Below are 14,902 nucleotides of genomic sequence, written 5' to 3'. Positions count from 1 at the left end.
GTTTTGGTTGCTGCAGAGCAGCGCTCACACAGAGCCAGGACTGTTCCGCTCCTTGTGCTGCCCTGCCCGTGGGGATGCATCAGGAGCTGGGAGGGGACACAAACAAGACAGGTGAACCAAATTAGCCAAAGGGATGTCCCACAGCATGTGGTGTCATGCTCAGAAATAAAATTGGGGTAAGGAAGGGGGGGATGCTGGGTGTGATGGCATTTGTCTTCCCAAGAAATCGCTGTGTGTGCTGAGCCCTCCTTTCCTGGAAGGGGCTGAACACCTGCCTGCTGATGGGAAGTAGAGAATGAATTCCTTGTTCTGCTTTGCTTGTGTGTGTGGCTTTTGCTTTCCCTAGTGGACTGTCCTTAACCCGTGAGCTCCTGAACTTCTGCCTTCCCAATTCTCTCCCCCATTCCACCTGAGGAAAGTGAGCAAGCAGCTGGATGGCACTTAGCTGCCTGCTGGGGCTAAACCACAACAGCTACCTTTGCACTTGTTGTGCATTTGCATAACAGTGTTGATGACTTAGTAAACCTTAGAAGGTAAACTCTGTAAGGATTCTGTTTCCATTCTGTTTAGCCAGCAAGGGCTGAAATGTGTAATGAGAAGTCACTTCCCTGCAGTTTGCCTGACCTGGCTGGAGTCTCAGCTGGCATTAGTTCAAGACCCAGCATAATTCCTTGCTTTTACTTTACTTCCAAACATTATGCCTGATGTTGGGAAGAATCAGAGGCACTGTCAGCCATTTCACCCGATTCCACTCTTTATCCTACTTTATCCTACTAGTCTGAACAGTTTTGTCATTGAAAATTTGTTTGGATGAAAAGAAACAGTACATAAAGATACAATATGTAAAGATACACAAACATCCAGAGGCAAAGTGAACCTCTGACTCCACGCGTACCCAGAGAGCCTGAGACTTGGCTATCCAACTGGCTATGGATGGGCTAGAGCAAATCTTCTGGAAAAACGTAAGGATTTTGAAAATCCATTACAAGCCTTGCTAAATTGTTCCATGGTTAGGTTTATCCTTCCTGTAAAGAACAATGGTTATCACTGAATACCTTGCTGAGATGATGCCCAAAAGCTCTTTAGATTCCAGGTTAGACTCCCCATTGTCTCTGCCTACGTTATTTCTTACACTTTGCCTTACTTTTAAGCATGCAGAAACATGCACCAGGCTTACAAGCAGATATTGGAATAAATTCCCTATCAGTGGGGAGAGACTCTCCCACAGAAGAGCAGATTAGCTAACAGGCTGTCACCTGGTCCTTCCTCGGAAACAGGGTGGGGGAGATGGAGTGGTCGCGATGTACTCACCTGCCCTGTTTACAGTCTGACTGTGTCAGACAATTTTTTTTCTCTCTCCTTTTTACTCATGCCATAATTTGAGTGATTAGCAAAATTTTCAATATCAACTTCATAGTTAGTTCTGGGTCATTGTTAAAAACATAGTTAAATACTGCAAGGTTAAGAAATGATTTCTTTGGGCCCTCATTAAAAACCCATCAGGTTGATAAAATTTTCCCCTTTTATGGTGACATTTTCAGACCTAGTCAGTTTTTAATCAATTTAGAGTAATACAAATTCAATACAGCTTACATTAATTTACTAATTAAAATGTCAGGTGGCATGAAGCTGAATACCTCTGAAGTCTGTAATATCAGACCCATTTCCTTTGCCAGCCAAACTTCTAATTCAGTTTTAATTTCACCAGATATTTTTTGTTGACTGGTACTCACATTGTCCTCCCTTCATTTTAATAACTAAGACCTGTATAAACAGTTAATCACATCACTCATTCCATCTATCTCCTTAAAAATGTTGGCACGATATTAGCTGTTTTCCAATTTAATGTTTCCAGCCTTCCCAAACCTGTTGAAACAACGTGCATGGGTCAGAGAGCTCCTTGGCCTGCACATTTAAAATTCTTGAGAGCAAGGTATAAAGAACTGATGATTTCACAGTGAGTTAAGTTAGACTTTGCTTTTTATCATCATCTTCAGCTACTGCTAAAACAGAAAATATGTTATTAGCTTGCCTAATAATACCTAATGTTTCATGTAATGATACCTAATGTATCAATTTCAGATTTTTTTCAGATACTTTTTGAATGGTCTTTGCTCTATTACTCACAGTTCTATCATTTCCAGCTAGTAGTATCATTTCCAGCAGCAATATTAATTGTTGTTCAAAGGACTTAATTTCTGAGATGCTTAACTCCTTCCTCACTGTTAATTCTGCTAGCTGTGGATTTCTTTTCCTTTGATTCTCCTTCTTGATTTTTTTTTTCTTTTTTTTTTTTTCTTTTTTTTCCCTCTAAAATCTCTATTTCTTTTTTTTTTTTGTCTCCCATGTTTTATAGAATCACAGAATCATAGAATCATTCAGGTTGGAAAAGACCTCTAAGATCATCAAGTGCAACCTATATTTGCATTCATACCTCTTCTGAGTCTGTCTGTTCTCTGTTAACTAGAATTGCCTCCATTCTCAGTTGTATTGTGGTTTTTAAAGCATCTCCTTGAATGTTTTAGGCACTTCCTTATTATTATTCCCTTTGCTATTTATTTTCTTTCTTTTCAGCTGATTTGGCTTTTAACTGTTTTCAGCTTTGTGAGACAGGCTTTTTGCTTTTTGCTTTTTAAATTGCCAAGTACACGTATGGCTGTCTGGTTACATGTCACAAACAAAATTATCATGATACTTTGCACTTAAGCAATCTCTTTAATTTTGTGTTAGATTTCTCTTCAAGTCAAGACTGAGTCTAACACATACTCGTTTCATGTTAGAGACAGAATTTTGGGGGCTAGGAAAGTAATCTCTAGTTAAGAGAATTTTTCGCATGACATTATTAACGTGAGAGGATATCCTTCCTGACCCTTCCTGGAAGTACATTTAAAAGTAAGACTGTAGGCATTTGTCCATGTTTTTAATGAAGAATAGGTATGAAGAAGACCAACATGTTTTGAAGAGTGTGGTCAGCTTAACCTACTAAGTTCTATTCGTGCTGGGCTTTTTCCATTTGAAACTCAGCTGAACTCGTTCCACCTATGGAACTTTGGTGCAAAATAGATGAAAAATGCTTTTGTCTTTATGATAGTAAGAGATTGGCATTTTGAGGTATTACCTTAGTAGCCTGTGAACTTCTTGATATTTCTCAATGTGTTTTATCTTCATAAACCAGCCATACTGAAGCAGTGATCCCTAGAAAATCCGTGTGATTTTATTTAGGATGCATGGTTATTTGGATCCTCAGAAGCTCATGTGGTTTCTTCATATTTTTGCTGTAGAAAGCAAAAAATACCAGTCATGACAACAGGTTGGTAGGTTGGCAACATTCTGCTTTTTTTGCATTTTTTCTCCACCTTCTTCTGAACTTACTACCTCATTAACAAACGTCTCAAAATAGAAAGGAGAATCTCTGAAAAGATATGCAAAGGCTCATTTTGGAATGTCATTTGAGACTCTCCTCACTAAATGCTGTCCTCAGACTTTGCTCTCCAGATGAAAACATGAAAAGATGTTCACAATTAATGCTGATGGCAAGCATCTCCTTAATAATGTTTTATTTTAAAACACTCCCATGTTTTAAACAAAGACAGTATATATGCCTTCCAGGGGAAAAAAGACATCTCTATAAACTAGCCTATTTAAAACTTAAAATATAATGAGAGGGAAAAAAAAACATAGTGATATTTGACAGACAAGAACATTTTACTGATAAGCACAGTTTATTTGTGCAGTGTTGGCATTAAAGCAGGATATAGTGAGTAGAAGGGAAAATGCCATTTGTATTAGAAAACTCACTGTATTTTAATTAAAAACTTGATTTATATGGATCAGATTTATCTGTATTTTCACTATCTGGCAGAAGTAAAAAGAGTCTTGTAAACTTATAGTTGCTTCAAGCAACAGGGGTCAAGCAATGCACCATTTTACCATGTGGTTGCTTTAAAACAAGTTGGGGACCGACTGAATATTTTGCCTAGGGGCTCCAAGAAGAAAATTGTTGTGCTCCAATCCACTCCTCAGAAATAAGCTAGCAGCAGTTCTCTTGAAGACCATTATGTTATTTCTACTCTGTAGGACCATTATCAATGGTCTGTTTGGAGGTCTATGCCTTTCAAAGGGAGATGCATTTGGTAATTTATACCCTGATTTTAAAGCTGACTGCAGTTTATGGGCACTACCACCATTTTTCAATAAGTTATAGATCAAGCAGTTATTAAGTAAAGATTGCAAGATTAAGCATGTGATAAATTCACTCCTCTGGGAATCACCTGGCAGCAAATACCAGGCCTCGCATTTAATCAAGTTATCAGAGAAGCTGAGTTACATTAAAAATCTTTTTAACAGAATATCAGTTCAATTAATATTTTAGACAGCAAAATATACAAATCATAACGAATATTTTTATACCTACAAAGATTTTTTAACCCACTCAATGCCTAACAAAAAATACTTTGAGATAGCACATTAGTCTTACAGTTTCGGGTGTTACCATAACATAATAGTGGGAGAAGCAACTGTTTTCCTATGTAGGAAAATAGATGAACATTTAAAGATGTGTCACTAAAAAATATACTTCCAGATATATCACTATATGAAGTTAGGACAAAATAAATAAATAAAAAATATATATATCCCTTAATTCATGAAGCAGTTACTTGTTTTCTAAAATCTTTCCATGTTTGCATGACAGGGATGTGCAGTGGTGCATATGCTGTTGTCTTTTTATGTCTCTTCGTCTTTTCCTGCCTTCCAGTGCATACTCCAAAAATTCTTCTCAGTCCTTCCACAGGTACTTCTGGTCAAATGCCTATAAAATGAAGCATTCTTTGTTTCTTTTGTGGCTTCTGAAGTTTTATTTCCCTCCATCACAAGACTTAAAGGCACCATATTCTACAAACTAGCACATTTAGATGCAGTGAAACTCCATGTTACTGTGCACTAATGTAATAATGAGAAATGTAATTAAAGTCACTACTATAATAACATCTTATCGGAATGCACAATGAAGATAAACTTGCTTATTCCAGAGACAGAGGGCTTATTGCATAGGAAGCAGTTTGTTCTGATGGATTCTTTGATCTACAACCAGTATCTTTGTTAACTGGGAGGGTGGGGAAGGGCTTGGTATATATTGCTACATTTTCCTTCAGCTGCCAAGCAAAGAATAATTAAAAGTAAGGGGGGCTTCAGGATCAAAGAAATGGAAAAAGTTACGTTGCCTAGTGGCTGAGGGAAAAAGTTTTTAAAAAGATCTTCATTAGTAAATATTTAGATTGCACAGATGCTGAATAAACACCTCGTTTAGCTAGACTTCAGCAGAACAATTACTGTGTGAAAAAAAATCAAAAGACTCAAAAGAAAAACATAAAACTAGGTTGGTGGCAAGTATGTAAACTGTGTATAGAGATACCGCAACTATGCACAAGGTATCAAGTTTTCTCCATGAAGGGCAAGAAATTGCTCTGACTCATCTCCCCATATTTTGTACACAAATGAGACTGGATGGCAACTGAAAGCCTCAGAGATGTTTCAGAAGTCATTCCTGGGAATGGGGTGAGATAGTGTCAGCCCACTGGCACTATCACACATTGGCACCATGTGTCTCAAACACGTAGGGTCAGCTAGCTCCAGTCTTTCCCAAAAGGGCCGCTAAGAAGCTGAGGGAATATAAAGAAGAAAAGGAGTGATTTCTTTTTCTCTGCTTAAGGCATGCCAAAGCTAGAGCACAGCATTAATAGTTTATTCCAAATGCTTAAACACTCGGTGCATGGTTCCATGTTTGCAGAGTCCAAGTGGAAATGACTCAGCACGAAAAAAAAGAGAAAGAGCAGGCTGCCCTGTTGTAATTCACATAATTAAAATATTCTGCCTAAATGCATTACATCTCCCCACACACATCAAAGGCTTGTGTTTCCTCAAACTCTCCATTTACATTTAGGGAAGCCAGAGTTCTTAAGCTCTTAAGAGAGAGTAAATATGATGTGGCCTGGGCATCTCTGCCTTGGTGTGGATAACAAATCACAAGGCTGTGTAAAATACAAGGTCCCGGGCAATGATGCCTCATATTTAATATGTGCTGCAGCAGTGCCACAACTCAGTTACCCTTTGCTGTTCTAACAGCATGCAGTTTGCATGTTAGCCTTTATTGACATGTGCCTGCAATAGGGCACCTAGCTCCCTTAATGATCTACACCATCAGCCCAGTTGTGTAGGAAAATGAGGTTGCAGGTCAAGGAATCAGCACAGGAATTTATATCCTAGCTGGGGGGTGAGTGATATTTGTCTTAGTTGGGTTTTGAAGGGTGGGTGGGGAAAGTGATGGGAATTGGGAGGCTTCCTAAAGGGGTGACACTTCAGATATGCATAGGACAAGGGCCTGCTGTGCCACTGGTGGTGGTGGTAGGTTGGGGCTGCCCTCCTTTCCTGCTGGGTTAGATAAAATCAGTGAAGACTTCCTGCACCAGCTTGTGTGAGGTATTCGCCGTCTTACCTAACAGCCTCCAAGGACCAGGAGGTCGTGGTGTGAGGAGAGCAGCAGCTGTAGGTTTTGGTCCAGAAATGAGAGTTGCAGTCATAGCAGGCCACATCAGGTCAAGGAGGCCAACTGATGCAAGCATGGAGAATGGATAGAAAGGAAAGTCTTAGGAGAAAAGCTGGATGCTGCCTTCCCTTTCTATAGCCCCGTTAGCCAGGCCTAGGCCCAGGTCAAGGGACGTGAAAGAAGTGAGGTAGGGGACAGGCTGTGGGGTGGTACCCCCTGTTTCTAGGTGTCAGGTCAGATCTTTGCCTTAGGGGATGGTTTTCTGGCTCACTGTGTGACTGACAGGGTCACGAGCCTTTCCTGGTGGGGTCAGCCACTTCAGGAGCTGGAGTCTCTCACCTGGCCCATATTCCCCATGTCTGATGCCTGCAGGGGAGCCTCATGTAGGGTTAGTGACATGGCTCTCTATACTGATGGTAGCGAAACTGTATGGCAATTTCTGGTTTAATTTTTATGTCTGGGGTGGGGGAGCAAAGCCATTTGGAGTCAAGCTGCTAGAAAACATGTTGTGGAGGTGTGTTTCAAGAGGCACTTACTCACAAGAGGGCTTCACAAGGGACTTGTAACCTCCTTGTAGGAAAGTGAGCACCAAACCATCTTCTGAGGCAGGTAGGAAGTAGAGGCTGTGTTACCCCAGTAATGTAATGGTTATAGCAAAACGGAGAAGAGAGGTTCTGGTTTCTCCTTAGCTTAAAAATAAAATAACTCATGGTATCTCCTTTGTAAATAGCCACTGAGCTATTGTTTAAATTGGGTTGTTCAGCAGAGGGTGCAAGACTCTTGAGGACATAGGCTAAGTAGAGAAATAAACACTTTTTTTTTTTTTTTTTTTTTTTTTTTTTTTTTGTGTTAACACAGAGGAACATGCTTGAAAATGGAGATTCTTGGTTCTCATCCATGTGCTGGGAACTGCTTCACAACACTTGCCTGTCAAGTCATTGAATAAAATGCATCTGCAGCACTGGAAACAAGACCCAGGACTCCTCTCCCAAGAGGATATTTAAACTTTTCATTGGAAAAGATTTAAACTTTTCATTGGACATATTTTGTCAGCAATGATTTTATTACTCAGTGGCTATTAATCATATGCCTTACTGTGGCATTCATATTTCAAATCATTAGCCTTTTACTTTCTGGCAAAAATGTAGTAGATCTGTAAGACTGACTGTTCCCTGCTGTTGAAAAATCCATGGCATCATAAAACTTGAGAAGTCTTGCACTAATACAATCAATCTACTAAATGACATCTATATTCGAAATGCAGTGTGCATGTATATTGCTTCACAACAGAAAACAAAACACTGGTGGTAGTGCCTGTTCTGGCAATTGGTGAGTTTCTCGTATGTGAGGGTCTGTTCCCCCAGACTTCATAGCACTTACAATCATGAAGCTGTGTTGCCACACAACATTTTTTTGTCAGGTTTGTATCGTAGCAAAATGATGATTACATCTTTTTTTTTTTTTTTTTTTTTTTTTTAAGTTATTATTACATTATTTGTTGGTTATGAAAGATAATGTTTGCCATTGACTTTACATCCAGTGAATGTTTCCTATAAGCCTTTTTGCTGTGTAAAGCAAAGGCGTAGGAAATGTGAGCCAATTTATTTTGAAGCTCCTAACTGTCTTACTGTCTAGAGAGAAAACTGCCACCGTATGTGCATTGCTTGCTTTAATCTGGTCTCTTCCTTGAGAACGAAGGATTAATCTATACAGGATACAGTCCTAACTAGAAGGACTGTATGGGATTCAATTGTGAGTGAATACAAATGCAGATCAAATTAGGAGTAAAATGTTGACAAGTCTCCAGCAGAACATGAAATCCTATATGAAAGAATGAAGCTTTTGCAGAGCTAGGAACATGAATTTCCTAAGGAACTTTTAGGGTCCTTGTAAACTACTGTCTAGGTACAGCTGAGAATATCAGTCTACATGCTCACTTTTCCTAATTCTGAAGTTATCTGACTGAGCTTTATGAATGACCATTCTGCAAACGTTTTCTCAAAACATTTTGCTTGATGGAAAAATAAAAGCTCTTGCACATTGCTCAATCTGGTGCAACTGTATTATGCATTAGATTTGCACTTAGTAGCAAAAGTATTTTCCCCAAAGTAATCACTGCACGTAATAAAACATACTTAAAGTGGGGAATTGGTGTTGGCAATTGATTGTTGTTGACTGTACACCTACTGAGCTATATGCATAATGCTTATATTAATAGAGAGGAAAGGAGCTAAAACCCCAGGATTTTTAGAGCAGCCTGCAGAAAGGGCAAATGGGGTCAATGAAATCACTTCATCCCCCCCTGCGAGTGCTTGCTATTCACTGCGAGGAGCTTTTATTCCAATGTATTCAAATCTTTTGCCCTAACACTGGAAAATTCAGAAGGATTTTTTTTTTTTTTTTAGTGTAAATAAATTATCATGCCCTTCTTCCAGATTAGGGATAGATTGATGTACTGTGTAATCTTGAATAAATCAGAATTTGCCAGGAATAGAAAGAATGCTTCATTATTTTATAACCCAGAGAAATCAGTAGATGTAAAATTAGATTCCTTTAAACATGCAGGTCTGTTCAAGCCACTCCTGAAATTCTTTTGTGATGGGGGAGGGTGCATGCAGCAAGAGCAACCTCCCTCACAGTTTTCTCTGCAACTGTTTCAGTATTAGAAGTACAGCATCCATGGTTTTGGGGAATGGAGTGGGTCTTGCACGGGATTTTTCTTCCTTCCAGTCCTTTCAGTTTTCTAAGTGTAAGGTGCAACCCCGTTCTCCCTCCTTTGCATGGTTCTTCAGGTATAACTCGTTTCTAGGGTACCTGAGCAGTGACTGTATTTGGGACTTGATCCTCTTTTATTATCTGGAGAAGGCAACAACCAGGGCAGGAAGTTAGCTGTACCATTAATTAACTCCTTTGATAAGTGAACCAAAAAGGTCCATATTTTTTTGCCACAGGATCACTTGTGCTATATGCAAACAGAGGTGTGGGTGTAAGAATTTCAGACATATCATGTAAGTTGAGACAATGCATGAATATATGAATAGTGCACACAAAAGTTGCATAAATCTTACATATTCCTTTGCAGTCAGCTGTTTCTTCTGTAGCTTTCTAGCAAATACTTGAATGAGATTGCTTGCTGTCTCCTTGATGAGAACAACTGGTACTTTTTGTAGTCCCACTGCAACACTCCTGCAGAAAACTGGCCATTTGTCTTCTGTTCCTGTTCTTATGAAGCATTTTATTGAGAAAATAAATTGTCAAGAATAGTAGAATTAGACATAACACCAGAAAACATTTTTCTTAGACGAGAATTTTATTGTTTGATTGAAAAACAGTAAAGGCTGCTCTAACCTCATCTGTGCTTAAACTCTCATTATCGTGAAAGCTTCTACCAGGCAGAATCTAGCCAGACTTGTAAAACTACTAAGGAAAAGCTGACACAGTGGATTAGCACTTCCAAAACTTATGACTTGGCTTAAAGACTGGAAGATGGCCATGGATATGGTTTTGTTTTTTTGTCTTTTTGGCAACAAGATACAAAAGTTATCAGCAGTTCTGATGTTGAGACCTTAAACGGCATCAGACCTAGTCAGCCAAAAAGAGTTAGAAATTCCTTGTGGTTTTGACCTGGTTCCTGGTTTGACAGCAGATGATTGAGTGCATGCAGCAGGGTAGCTCATGACAGTCTGTGCAACTGAGGTTGCAATGTGGCTACAGGATGAAGCCTGTCCTTGACATAATTGAATGACTCCCATAGCTAAACCTTTCTCTACTTAATGAAGATAGGAAGATAAAGATTTGTCCCACATGTGGAAAGCTGCTTTCCAGAGACCACGTAAAGTGAATTTGCCAAAACTGTTCGCAGAACTGAATGACTCTTCATCATCCTGTGGTTCAAACAGCTCTTCTGATCTCCAGTCCAAAAGCTGACACTCAGTATTTCTCTTTGTTTTGTAACGGCATCTTTATACAGATTCAGAATAACCCCAGATGAAACATTAGAACATGGCAAAAAACAGATGGGAATTCCAGAGTTAATGTCACCTCATTCTTAACGAATATTGTACAGAACATGCCAGCAACAAAGGCTTGGATTCAGTCTAAATTTTGAAGCTCATTCTACTAAAAGAGCAAACTGTTGGAAGTTCAAAGGAGGACATTGACAGCAGAACATGAAGACACAAGGAAGGTAGAGCCTGACAGGTGTAAAGGCATAGACCTGAGAAGGACTTAAGGTCATGCAGGTAAGAGGGCTCACCTGTGGCTATGCCATTTCTGGAGGACATGTCTGCTATGCAGTTGTTTCTTGAGTACTAAGTGTGCGCATGGAAACAGACTGAGTTTTAAGTTATTTGTATAATTTGCTGCTTGTATGGCAGTGCTGGGAAGAGTGGTAGAGTTGTAGACAACTGATAACCACCCACAGACTGTTAGAAAGGTTATGACTGAGTACTGTTTATTGATGGTACAACATGCCCTTAGAAAAGGTATGAGAATCGGGAGGCCTGATGCAATACCTGGGAGCTGCTGAAAGTCTATTCAAGTGGCTTTCCTCATGACTTGTCTGAAGCATTTCCTAGGGGCCTGCTGCAAGAACACTTACAGAATCAGAATCCCAGAATCATCTAGGTTGGAAGAGCCCTCCAAGATCACCTAGTCCAACCTAGTCCAGCAAGAGTTCATCTTCTGCAGAAAGGGAGACATGGAGCCTATTGCTTTAGTAAAATAAGATCTACCCATGGCACTAAGGAATGTGCACATACCAAGGCTCTATGTCTGTGTGTAGCATAAGAATCTGGCAAATAGTCATCTTACAGACTGGTTCACTCTTACCTGCAAGGGTATTAGTACTTGGAAGACTTCTCCAAGCAATCCAAACAAGGAGGAACTGGATTTCTTTTTTTGTTTGTTTGGTTTTGTTTGTTATTTTGTTTTGTTTGTTTGTTTGTTTTTAAGCCAGGGAAACATCTGTTTAAGGGAGTCAGGACAGATAAACAGGTCTATGGAATGAATGGATGTATGAAAAGCAAAAGGGATTTAAAAATATTGAGGAAAATGGAGGGTAGTAAGCTCTTTCCCTTCTGATGGATCTTTAAAAAATGAAATCATATTCCAGCACACCCTTCTCGGCTATGATCTCACAACTATTATAGCAGCACGGTCATATAAAAATACCATCTGTTTTTCCAGCAAGAAACAAAGGTTTGTCTGTATCTTCTCCCCTGAGCCTAGATGACCCCGTGGGCTAGCGTGGTCGAGACTCCCTTATGTGCTGTTGGCTAACGCAATAGGCACGACAGCAGCATCCAATTCTTAACCTCTGAATCCCTGTTCCAAAGAGGTAGATAACTTATGGTTCAGCTGGCAGGGTGCAGACTTCAGCAGTGCTGGAACACTACTTTAATTCATGCCCCTTGAGCTATAACAGACGTGCCACTGCATCCCTAAGTAACATACACGGATCATAAATAAGGTTAGATGTTATTTTAAGTAATAAACACTGAGATACAGAAACTTCATTGCAGTCTTCTGTCTTTGCTTGTCTCTTCATTTGGACTATTTTTAGTTTGCAGTCAGCATGATGACTGTGAACCCAAGGAACACTTGGACAATAGGTACATAAATAATTATGGATAGGTCTCCAGAGCCATAAACATTAGCAGAGGGATTCAAGTTAAATACTGGCTGGGACTAGTCAATGCCTTGGAGGTGTTGCTGTGTATGCTTATGCATATTAATATAATTTTGTTAGACTCGATGAAAAAATCCCTTATGAAGTGTTACTAAGTAGTGCAGAAAAGTGAGTTTTTATGTAGGTATATCAAAATTTTTCTTAAGAATTGATATCTGCATTTTTTGAAGGCACAAACTAGGAAAGCATTGATGTTGATAAGAATGTTGCAGCGTCTCTGAAATTACTTTTTTCTGGTGTTTCTTTGTCTGGCTGGATCACGCAGGAGCCCATGAGTAATCTGAAAGATTTGTGTCTGCATGGGTCAACCCTACAAAAGCAAGGATAGGAGGAAATAGTAAAGGTTCAGATTTCACTGAAATACAAATTGTGAGACTGTTTGTATCTCTGCAAGTCTATAAAGAGAAGAATGAAAAGTTAGGCACAGTTTGAACGACAGGCTTTGCGATGAGGGAAGCAATCTACTTATGCTCAACTTTGTTTCCCTACACAACCTCTGCAGTTGAGTAGGACTACATCAAATGGGAAGCAGTCAGCCTTACTCCCACTAGGAAAAACTGGTAAATGTTCCACCAGAGCCTCCCGTCCTGTGTTGTGGCACTACGTAAAACCAAGTGGTGGCTTTGGGATACATCAAGAGATGGTGCCGGGTCTTTTTTTACTGGAGGTCTGTACCTTCAGCTCTCGTCTAGGCTTGAAAAGAGAAAAAAATAAATGTAAATTTTTATTTCTTAACTAAGAAAAGAGGTCTCATCAGCAAGTGACAAATCATTCTTTGAGCTTGTGCTGAGTTCATAGCTGTCAAAAGGGGAAGTCCTCCTTTTGCTGCTTTTTACCGTGTGCCTGCTGGAGCACACAGTGAGTCATTTTGAGTCACTGAAATGGCAGAAAAGGATCTCTGAAGGAAAACAGAAATGGAAGGTGGCACCCTGCCATCCCAGTGAACTGAACTGGCCTGAGGGAGTCTCCAAGCAGCCGCAGAACAGGTGTAGAGGGAGCTGGAACGCTCCTCGTTACGGCCGTGTGCAATTAAACCAGCACAGCTGCTTCTGAAATAGTACCTAGGAGCATCCTCTGCTGCTTCTGGGGTTGCTGCACAACAAAGCTGAAGTATGTTGTGCCTGAAAGAATAGCACTTGCAAGAAACATATCCCTTGATTTTGATGTAAATGGTAAAATACCCCAGAGAGAAAGCCTGGCACCCAGATCTTCCTCAGCCCCAGGTAAGCGCTGTGATAAATGAGGTCGAGTCATGTTTCCCTGCTGGGCTTCATGCACAACAGCGCACGGTGAAACAGCTTCAACAGAAGGCAGAGAACACCCCCTGGGACAGATGGGTTTGGTCTCCCTCCAGTGTGAGAATTTGCTTTTGGTCTCCCGTTCCTTAGGTACAGATTTGGATCCGTAGAGCAGTAGGCAGGCTCCTGCTCTGTTGAGGGCAAACTTCAGCCTGATTTATAAAAGGCTTCTACTCCTCCCTACCCTAAGAAAAGGGCTCTGGGCTGTACAATGAGCTGACAGATCTCCCTGCGTGCTGATACAACTGTGACCATAGCCAGCGGGCTGCTGGCAGGCTGCACGTGGTATTTCACGCAGGTAAAAGGTGCCTCGTTCGGGATTCTGGATTCCAGTAACCTCAAGGGCAGGCACCCACCCGGGATCTTGATGGTTAACTTCTGAAGTCATGCACTGGATCTGGTCCAGAAGTTGTCACCTGATGTGATCTTCATGGGAAAATCAAGATACATGGTTCCATATGTCCCACTGGCTCGGGCAGCTGCATGCAGATACTGGAAATAAACTACACTGAGCCACCAGCAAGAATCTAAAAATTTACAGATTTAACACACAAAAAAACCCTCCTCCTTTTAAGGTAAAAGCTTGGGGGAGATCAGGGTGTGAATGGCTTTCTGTATTTCATACAAAGACAAAGCATCTCTGATCTCTGACAGCTATGGACTTCTACTAGATGTATTAACTTTTAAAGGATCTGGTTTCTGACAACTCTAAAAGAGTTATGTGTTCCATCGCTCTGCATCTGACATTTCTATAAAACTTTTAGGTTTATGTAAAATGTTCTGCTGTCACAGACTGTTGCCTGTGTGCTGGGATTATTAAATACTGTAATTTGGGTCTCTGCTACGTGGCATCTCATATAAAAAATCCATAAGCCAGTGTGTAGCTGCTTTTCAAAACATCTTATTATCCTTTACATTTGCTTAAAAGTGCATACTTGTCATTGTGCTTCATTTTCTCTGCATTCAGTAAATACATGGACTAAGTTAACATTGACCTGTATATTGGTATGGGTCTCAAGATGCATGGGGACTTCAGAGCTCTGACACAAATCTGGAATTTGTCAGTGTTAAAAATCTTTGCTCTGCTGTAGCCTGATCTGAATGCATGGATAAGCCATGGTCTGTAAAATACTGTCTGTGACATTCTGGGCTTGGGTTCCCTTAAACAATAGAGGAACTGAATCTGTATCATACCACTCCCTTGGGATGCGCTGACCATTCCACCAAGATGGAAAAACAAAACAAAACAAAACAAAATGCCTGTTTTGTTTTAACTTTAGCTGATAAAGGATAGCATACTGTCCCTCTTTGTCTCATGTGTATGCTATCCAAACTTCCAACTTGCAAACAGAAAGTCTGTCAATCAAATTG

The sequence above is a fragment of the Anas platyrhynchos genome, chromosome 1 (genome assembly GCF_047663525.1).
Source record: "Anas platyrhynchos isolate ZD024472 breed Pekin duck chromosome 1, IASCAAS_PekinDuck_T2T, whole genome shotgun sequence".
Taxonomy (NCBI): Eukaryota; Metazoa; Chordata; class Aves; order Anseriformes; family Anatidae; genus Anas; species Anas platyrhynchos.
This window is presented reverse-complemented; position numbering follows the sequence as displayed.